Source organism: Centropristis striata, chromosome 10 (assembly GCF_030273125.1).
Source record: "Centropristis striata isolate RG_2023a ecotype Rhode Island chromosome 10, C.striata_1.0, whole genome shotgun sequence".
NCBI lineage: Eukaryota > Metazoa > Chordata > Actinopteri > Perciformes > Serranidae > Centropristis > Centropristis striata.
The window spans coordinates 23,833,683-23,844,634 of record NC_081526.1 but is presented as its reverse complement, the minus strand read 5'-3'; positions in this window follow the sequence as shown (position 1 = coordinate 23,844,634).

The window sequence follows — 10,952 nt, the reverse complement described above, 5'->3', positions numbered from 1 at the left end:
GTTGATACTTTGTAAATTATAACCTTTATTTTTCATTTTCATATATAACATGTTCTACATGATCTCCTGAACAGTTCTTGGCAAACATGCTTAAAAAAGACTATTAAAATTTCCACATACACTACACTGTAATATTACTGCAGTAATGGCTTTTGCCCACAACTCAGATTAATATGCCTGACTCTGTGTGTTCCCAAGTGCAAACCCATGCATTTATCATAGACTGTTTAAAAATGGCCCATTGGTTTGTTCACTTTTGTTTTGAAGCTCCATCTTCATCTGCTCCATCTTGGTTTGCCATATTGGGTTTTTTTTGCAATCTGCTAAAACTAGTGCTAGCTGCCTAGCTTGGTTAGCAAAGGGAATACCTAATTCAAAATAAACAGCCGACTCCTTGGAGTCTATTTTAGTCCAACAGAAACCTGAAATAGACATTTATAAGTGATTTAAATGTGACAATTGACTGTAATGAACTGAAAACACAATGTAGGGGTAAAAGATCTACAACAAAAACACACAGTGCACTGTCGTAGTGACATAGGCATGATAAGGTAGCCCTGCCCGAAAGCATTCCCTGCTTTATCTTCTACTTCACTCTAAATTGCACCATAATTTACAAGATGATCATCATGCTGTGATAAAAAGACTTGTATAGCAATTGAGTCCATTAACTCATTATGAGAATGCTCACTGATAAATCCAGTAAAATGCATATGTTGACTTTATTACCGATTGTTTTTTGCAACCTGTAGTCATCCCCTGCTGGCCATTAGAAAAAATATTAAGACCACTTCCAATTGGCTTTGCTTTTCAGCCCAATAGGTTGCCACTTGGCATTTATATGCAGACTATAGGCTTTATCTACATAAAAGAGACTTTTTAAGTGTTATTTAAAGAGAAACATGGGATTCTGAGGTCTCAGGTGTATTTGGGGTTCTCCGTCAGCTAGCTATTGTTACTTATGCTATACCTGGCATCTTGGCTCAGACTCAATAATATGATGGTTTTCACACTCCGGCCTCTTGAAGTCCAATGGACGAACCCATTCTCACCTGGGCTTGGTGTCTACTTGGTTTAAATCAGAAGAAAAGTGTTGGTTTTGCATACAGTATTCATGCAATGCAGTGTGACTCTCAGAGGTGGTATTTTCTCACCTCGGTTGCCATGCTAATGCACATGCTGCTAAGGCTTTGTTGGGCGCAGGCTCGGGTAGGGGACCAGTGGCGCTTTCTCACAGCCTGTGACCAAGTGTGATTTTAAGGCTTAGCGTCTAGACCCATGACTCCCTCATCCAAGAGAGCTTTTGGCAATTGCATGTAAGAGGCTCTGAGTGTCACAGAAGATAGGCTTAACACTCCATTATTTATTGAAACAGGATTTAAATAAGAGATGATTTAATCATTGACAGACAGCACAAACTTCCTGATGCCACAGAGTCTTGAGTCTGGTACGTTGTATACAATATTACTGATAGCACCATATTAATGTGATCTAAAACTCTATAGCAAGTAACGTATTGCAGTTAGGGTTGAATGCTGCACTTATATTTGTATGCAGTTGTTATATTTCATATAGTGCTACAGAGTGTATTAGATAAATCAGCTAAGTAATACAGTATATATTGCTTCCTGGGCTGTATTAAAAGTGGCTTTTTTAGACGAAGCTATACAGCAAAATGCTTTAACCCTCAGAAACTACATGTTTAATTGATGAGTTTGGGTAGGAGCGGCTCCAAAATTCAATGAAATTAATGGCCAACTTTTTTCCTCAGGTTTCAAAGGCTTCTGCTTTGAAAGATGAACCTGTTGTGCTGAGATTTTGGCAGGGCATGACGATTATTAAATTCATTTAATCTATTAAAGCTGTTCTGCATTACCTAAATGAATTTTTTAATGGGGAGCAGGCTGGCGGGGTAAAGACACACCAGGGAACATGTACAGCACTAAAGCAAACGGACATAAACAGAACCAGACAAGGGTATCTGACGGGTTACTCCCCCGAAGCGGCCCTTGCATTATGTGGTTTTAATATCCTAAAGCTCGGCGCTATGGCAGGGCTGCCTCTCATGAGACAGCCTATTCAATAAAGCTGGACAAGGTCTTGACTTAAAATGCTGCCAGACACTGTGTGTGCAAAGACTGGGGTTAGTGGGATGTGAATCAGGAATAGTAAAGGTAGAGACCTGCTAAACAGGGACTGTAATTTATTATGTGAATTGGTTCCATAGTTTCCCCTTGTCCTTGAAAATACAATTTTCTTTGAAGACTAGATTTAATCTTAATAGTGTATACAATAAGTGATAGGGTTGTGCAATATCTCTGCCCCTTGTATCTCTTATTAATTTATATTATTTTTGTTGTTCCTTGACTTTGGTACAACCTCCTGTAAAATATCGGAGAACACATTAGATTCAAAAGCGTAAAAACATATATTCTCGTTTCTTTCCCATCTGTGATACACAGGTTTTGAAAAAGCACAAAATACCCCAAATGTTTTTGGCTTACTTTGCTAATGAGGTCAGCTGATAATGAGCCTTCGTATAACAATTCAAAAAACTTCATATTACTCCATATGAGTAATTATCACATTAAATGTAAAATCATTATTTCCTTTCAAGTTTAAAGGCTGATTTTTGCACCTGAGTGAAATTTGTCAGAATATGACAACAACACTTATCAAACAGTAGAGTAATACTTGCATTGTAATGTACATTACAAATACATTTACTCAAATACTGAAGTTACTTAAATACAATTTCAAGGTACTTGTACTTTACTGAAGCACTTCCATGTTCTGTCACTTTATACTTTTACTAGACTAATGTGCTTTTTACTCCACTTCATGAATTTGGAACCTACAGATTCAGATTAATTATACAAAATATAACCAACAAATACATGATGATGTAGGCTAATATTGTGGACCTACACTCACCGGCCACTTTATTACCTAGCAAGATGTCCCTAATAAAGTGGTGGTTTGCTCTCCTGCTGCTGTAGCCCATCTGCTTCAAGGTTGGACGTGTTGTGTGTTCAGAGATGCTCTTCTGCAGACCTTGGTTGTAACGAGTGGTTATTTGAGTAACTGTTGCCTTTCTATCATCTCCAACCTGTCTGGCCATTCTCCCCTGACCTCTGGCACCAACAAGGCATTAAGTTTCAATGGATATTTTCCCTTTTTCAGACCATACTCTGTAAATCCAGATGGTTGTTAGATCAGCAGTTTGTGAAATACTCAGACCAGCCCGTCTGGCACCAACAACCATGCCACGTTCAAAGTCACTTAAGTTACCTTTCTCCCACATTCTGATGCTGGTTTGAACGTCAGCTGCTCGTCTTCACCGTGTCTACAAATGCATTGAATTGCTGCCATCTGATTATCTGATAGGATATTTGAGTTAACAAACAGTTCAACAGGGGAACATAATGTGCATAACATAAAAGTGGCTAGTTAGTGTAACCCATAAATTCCACTGAATGCGTCGGCAGAGGCATTACGCATTCATTATAATCAATGTGTGAGATTCCACCGACTCCATATCCGCTGAGTAGTGAGTTTGCCGTCACACGGCCATCCGTCAGCCCTCCAACACTTGCACAGAGCTTCTATTTTTGACGGACGACAGAGCACGGCACATCAATTCAGCACAGAGCAGATCGTACGGGGCAGGAAGTCGTGCACAGACACAAAATAAAACATCCGGTATATTTTCAAAATAAAGTACCGTGGGTTCACGGCGGATCGTATTTCAAAACTTGAAGACGTCATGATGGCCTGGGACAGACCTGAAGTCAACAGGTTAGAGGTTTTCACTCGTCTTTTCACCCTACTGACACCAGAAGAGTGTCTGTCACCTGCCCCGCACCTCTCCATCCTCCTCCGAGACATGTGCGCGCATTCACACATTTAAACACACGCGCTGAATACAGCAAGCTGCCGTGCCTATACCTACTCTCCGTGTGCATCTGCGTGTGCGCGCGCCAAACTTAATCCTACCAACCTGTCCGGTCTTGTCAGAGGTCCAAACGGCCAAAACACACTGTTGCATTATGCCTCTCGTTAGCCGCGAGCTAACATTAGCTAACAATTAAAGTTGTTTTGGTTTTAATCACAAAAAGCTACTATTACTTCCTGTCGCTAAACAATGCTGCTTTCAAAATAAAAGCGCAGAATCCACCTCTGAATTTACAAAAAGACTGTCAAAATAAGATGCCTTAAATAAATCATAGAAGAGCCCTTATTCTCCTTTACAATAATTTATTAAAATAGGCAATGATTAAGATCAGTGTATATGATGGAATAGTGGCATTAGAATGTGTGAGAGGCACCAAATTTGGGCTTTTACGAAAAAAAATGTCTCTGGTCCACACAGTCTGGCTGCTCCATGTACTAGTGGAAAGCCCTGTTGACTGTGAAAAATGTTATGTGAGGTTTTTGCTTACATTTAGCTCTCAAAATGGACAAGATTGATCACATTGTACTATAAAATGTACAAATATATATTTTTCAGTATTTTTATATCGTCAAGTATATCATTATCGCAAAAATACACTGAGATATCGTGATAATTTTTTAGGGCCATATCGCCCAGCCCTAGTCTGTAGTGGATCTCTCTCTCTGGTGCCGCCACCAGGAAGAACACTACACACCGTGCAGTCTAGTTGTGTTCCCCTGGCTGGTGGTTGTTCTTGTAAGTGCTGGTTGGGATGAGCGGGTAGTGTGAGCGTTTCATCCAAGTAATGATTAGCCTGAACATGAAAAATGATTTGGGTGCACTGGTGAATAACTGAGTTCAGACACTGAGTACAATAAAATACACACATTTATGAAACCCCTTTGCCATTTTTCAGTCTATTTTATTTCTTATTTTTCAGAGACAGTAATTTTCATCTGTTAATCATATTTATAAAGATAATTTTACTTAAAGATGAGATACTGGGACTAAATGTCCACACAGATCAAGCTTTGACTCCGACAGCCAGGCAAGGCCACAATAAAGCTTTATTAGCTGGCCAATTGTATTTGAGGGGACAGTTGTTATTGATTACCAACACAGTATTGTGATTTATTGGCTCATGAACTAAATCCTTTCTGTTTGTGTGTGTGTTGTGTCAGCTTGGCTTCTTTCCCCCTCTGCGGTACCAACCCTCCCATACTCACCTCCCCTCACTGTGATAAAGCAAATCTTTTTCCTACCATCATTGTTGATTTGAGCAACACAACTACGACTGCAGGAAGTTTGAGTGAATAATGGGTTTGGGTGAGACATTTGGGGCCGGCAGGAAACGACTTACAGATTTAATATGTGTGGTGGTGCATGCTTGCGCTTTTGTTTAGTGTATGCGTGTGTAATACCAACACTTCTGTCTTCCAGATAGGTGTCAGCGCTGCTTAACTTCATTCTTCTGACTCAAACTGTCGGACAGCTTCTTGGCTTTGCCTTCTGTTAAATGTCCTCTTTAAACACATCTCCACGTCTCTCTCTACTTCTCTCTCTGGCATTCCTTTGACAGTGTTTATTTCTAATACTTCATGGATCTTTCATGCTTTTTGAAGTCAGCATGAAGTATTTGCATCTGTTACATCACCATTTTTTTTTCTGGCAGCACTTTAAACATATTCGTTTAAGCAATTCATCCCCCCTGCTAGGTGCTTGTAATGTTAAATGTGACCATGATATTTGAGCCCTCCTTGTTTTTCTTCTTCTGTTTTTAATTTATGCGCTCTGAAACAGCTGACCGGTAACGTGCAACAGTGGGGTTTAGGCACAAATGCAATCAGAGGCAATGCAGGCTTTGATCCATGCTTGCCAGGTTGCATTAACATGTTGTCCTACACTCCATGGTTTGCAGTTGACAGATGTGTTAACAACAACAATTGGCAAAGTCGTCATGACTCAATCATCTAAATGGTAGCCAGTGACATTGAACAACACAGGCTCAACATGAGAGACATGACAGCTACCTTGACAACCTTCATATTTATTCTTAATAACAAAACTAATCATACATTGCATTAGCGCTTTTCTACACACTCAAAGACACATAACAGGCAATTAATTAATTAATTAATTAATTCCAAAAAAATGTAAAAGGCAGTGGCTGTAGGTGAGTTTTGAGGGTTTTTTTGAAGATGGACAGTGAGGGGGAGTCGTGGATGTTTTTTGGGAGTGTGTTCCAGAGGGTGGGAGCAGCGATGGAGAATGCCCTGTCACCCCAGGTTCAGTGTTTAGTCCTGGTGGTGGAGCTCAGGAGGGGGGGCTGGTTATGGAGGGCTTCGTAGGTGATGGTGAGGACTTTGAAGTGGAGAGGCTCGAGGCTACATTAGCCATCTTTCCATTACCCTTAACTCCTTATCCAAACTCGGGTCGTGGGGGTCTGGAGCCGATCTCAGTTGACATTGAGTGAGAGGGTTCCACCCTGGACAGGTCGCCAGACTATCACAAGGCTGACACATAGAGACGGACAACCATTCATGCTCTCATTGACTTCTATAGAGAATTTAGAGTCACCAATTGAAGGTCTGCATGTTTTCCGACTGTGGAAAGAAACCAGAGGACTAGTCCTCTGCAGTCAAGTTGCATTGTGGGTGATGTAGACACTAGGCAGAGTTACAGCTTTATTTATTATTGTAGGACAATTAGCCAGATACTATTCCAAAATATCTGAAGACCTGCTGCAAACCCTGCACAACGGTGTCTGCATGTACTGCTTTATTTCTCATGTTTCAGAAACCACTGAGAGTATATCTTTGTTTTGGATGTGCTCCTCCTTGGTTCTCTGCCAGGAAACTGCGGCACACAGATTTTCAAAGATGTTGGTGTTAATAGCATAGAGGTATGCCGCCAATAGACAATAACCATATAGTTTAAGGTAAATAAAAGGTACCTAAATTCATGTTTATGTAAGATATGTGGTATGTATTTATTCTGTCTTTATTTGCATGTAGAGTGATGAAGTGAGATCCAATCACAAGACACATAATAATTCCAGGAGTAAACAGACGCACTAAGAGCTGTCCACTTGTGTCAGGGCTTTTGGTAAGAAGCAGTGGTAATTGACGGCAAACGGGTGGTTGTTGTTGTGTTTTCTCATGCTTTTTGCTTAAAGCATGAGTTACATATTAATATTAAGTTGTAAATTTGGTTACATTGCAATTGAACTAAACATTTTAGGATACATCTGTTTGTTTAAATCATGAGACCAATGTAGATGACAGTATTTGATGGACCATGAAATAACTGGTCGGTTTTATTGCACAAACACCATGTGTGTCAACCTTCTTGACTAATGTGCATTTCATTCTTCAACCCAGAGCATAAAATCACAGTATCTGCTTTGTCATGGCTGGGTTCACATAGCCCTGCCAAGATAATCCGTGAAAAGCAATGCTCAAACACCCAAATGATTGGAAGTGTTTCATGTATCTCTGTTACTGCAGTTGTCATTTGAGACTGTTTGTCACCAATGAGATTATCACGCCAGGGAGTGGATGGGAGAAATATTACATGACATCATCAGCCATGGCAGCCAAGGGTCCATGTTGGTGGGGGCGCATTGTTTCAGGTACTGGTCAGACATGAATAAAACCATATGAAGTCAACTGTGTGCAATAGATTCATGAGTCTGAAGACCACCCAGATGCTGAAACAATGTTCCGGGGTTGTAATACACACTTAGTCAGGATTTCATAGCTCAGTAAGCTACAGAGCAAACAGTAGAAATACAGCATTCGTGTAAAAAGTAACCTAAAAGTAACCTACCTGTCACATGCTCTTGCTTGTATTTGATTGTGCAACACAGTGCCTTGCTGCTTGACGTCACATTGGGCAGGTTCAATTTAGCTGAATTACGATGGCTCTTATGGCATGTTCGCATCAAGAACAAACCAAATTTTCCCTTAAGTTTTTTTGACACGGGTTAGACCACGGGATCATTATTGTGTTTTTGTTAAGTCCCAAGTCACAAGGAAGTCCCAAGTTATTTTGTCTTGGGTAATTCAAGTCAAGTCACAGGTTATACCAAGTCAAATAGAGTTCTTAGTTCAGGCTAGTCAAGTCCAAAGTCACACCATAAAATGTAATTATTCAACAGATAATGGCCATTTAATTTAAAAGTTTAAAAATGCAATTACATCAGCCCTCACAGATACTCACTAATCCAAAGGAGTCTTCATATGATTAACAAAAGTTGATGTTGTAGAAACAGGGAACATTACACTACAACATTACAAAGAGTTGTAATGTAATGTCAACATTAAAATGTTTTTATATATTTTATGTTTTAATACAGAATTTAAAACATGACATTATTACAGACAAGTCATTTGAGTCATGATGTCTCAAATGTCCCAAGCAGGGCTATGCTGACTACAACTACTACAGTGGTATGAATATCTATCCATCCATCCATCCATCCATCCATCCATTCTTGTCTGCTTATCCAGGGCCGGGTCACGGTGGCAGTAGGCTAAGCAGGGCATTCCAGACATCCCTCTCCCCAGCCACAATATCCAGCTCCTCCTGGGGGACCCTGAGGCGATCCCAGGCCAGGCGAGAGATATAATCCCTCCACTGATTTCTGGGTCTTCCCCAGGGCCTCCTACCAGTTGGACATGGCCGAAACACTGCTAACAGGAGGCATCCTTACCAGATGCCCAAACCACCTCGCAAAGGAGCAGCGGCTCTATTCCAAGCTCCCTCCGGATGTTTGAGCTCCTCACCCTATCTCTAAGGCTGAGCCCAGCCACCCTATGAAGGAAACTCATTTCAGTTGCTTGTATCCGCGATCTTGTTCTTTCTGTCACTACCCAAAGTTTGTGGCCATAGGTGAGGGTTGGAACATAGATGGACCAGTAAATCGAGAGTTTTGCCTTAATGGTCCGGTACAACGCCTGCAACACTGCTGACGCCGCACCAAACCACCTGTCCATCTCACGCTCTGTTCTACCCTCACTCGTGAACAAGACCCTGAGATACTTGAACTCCTTCGCTTGAGGCAGTACCTCTCTCCTTACCCAGAGGGGGCAATCCACCATTTTCCGGCAGAGAACCATGGCCTCAAACTTGGAGGTGCTGACTCTCATCCCAACCGCTTCACACTCAGCCTCCCCAACCGCCACAAAGAGTGCTGGAGATCCCAGTCTGATGAAGCCAAAATAACCACATCATCAGCAATAAGCAGAGATGCAATTCTAAGGTCACCAAACAACCCCGTTTGTTGTGCCGAGTATGCCGACACAGCTCTCACTTTGGTTGTATTGGAACCGGATAGCTCGTAGCAATGAGCCCGGTATCCCATATTCCCGCAGTACCCCCCACAAGACTTCCCAAGAGACACGGTCAGAAGCCTCCAAGTCCACAAAACACATACAGACTGGATGAGCCAAGTCTCACAAGGGTAAAGAGCTGGTCCGCTTTTCCACGGCCAGGACTGAAGCCACATTGTTCCTCCTGAATCTGAGATTCAACAATCTGCCAGAGCCTCCTTTCCAGAACCCTGTAGTGGACTTTCCCGGGGAGGCTGAGCAGTGTGATTCCTAAGTAATTGGAACACACCCTCTGGTCCCCCTTTTTAAAAATAGAAACCACCACCCCGGTCTGCCACTCAACTGGCACTGTCCAAGACCTCCACACGACACTGAAAAGGCATGTCAACCATGACAGCCCAACAATGTTCAGAGCCTTCAGCATCTCAGGGTGAATCTCATCCAACCCTGGTGTCTTGCTGCCAGGCAGCTTTTTAACTACCTCGGTGACTTCTGCAAGGGATACTGATGAGTCTTCCCCTGAGTCTTTAGACTCTGCCTCCTCCACAGAGGATGTGTTGGCTGTATTAAGGAGTTCCTCAAAGTGCTCTATGCACTGTCTGACCACATCCCAGGTCAAGTCAGCAGGTCCCGTCCCCCGCTGAACACAGCTTTAGCAAAGCCCTGCTTTCCCTTCCTGAGTTGCCCAGAATCAAGGAGGTTTTCCAGAACCTCTTTCAGGCCAACCGAAAGTCCTCATCCATAGCCTCCCCAAGTTCCTCCCATACCAGAGTTTTTGCTTCAGCGACTGCCACAGCTGCAGCTCTTCTGGCCCAACGGTTCCTGTCTACTGCTTCTGGAGACCCCTAAACCAGCCAAGACCGAAAGCCCTCCATCTTCAGCTTGATGACCTCCCTCACCGCTGGTATCCACCAGCGGGTTCTTGGGCTGCCGCCACGACAGGCACCGATGACCTAGGAGACCACAGCTTCTACCAGCCGCGTCAACAATTGAAGCTTTGAACATGGCCCATTCGGACTCCATGTCCCCAGCCTCACTCGGGGTGCTGGAGAAGTTCTTCTGGAGGTGTGAGTTGAAGACTCTGCAGACAGAGGCCTCTCTGGTGTTTGTTATGGACAAACCATGACTAGCACAGATTGGGCAGGCCGTTCCTCCCAATCACCTCGCTCCAGATACCACCATCGTTGCCCACGTTAGCATTTAAGTCTCCAAGAAGAACAATAGAGTCCCCAGGTGGTACCCCTTCCAGGACACCACCCAGAGACTCCAAGAAGGGCAGGCACTCCGAACTGCTGTTCAGTGCATAAGCACAAACAACAGTTAGAGACCTTCTCCTCGCGAATTGCAGTCGCAAGGAGGCGACCCTCTCGTTCCACAGGGAGAACTCCAACACATCGGCACTCTGCTGGGGGCTTGTGAGTATCCCCACAACCGCCCGGCGCCTCTCATCCTGGGCAACTCCGGAAAAAGAGAGAGTCCAGCCTCTCTCCAGGAGTTTGGTTCCAGATCCCACGGTTTGCGTGGAGGTGAGCCCAACTATTTCTAGGCAGTTACGCTCGACCTCCCTCACAAGCTCAGGCTCCTTCCCTGCCAGGGAGGTGACGTTCCATGTTCCCAGAGCCAGCTGCTGAAGCCTGGGGTCAGCACGCCCAGGTAACTGCCTTTGCCTGCCGCCCGGCTTACAT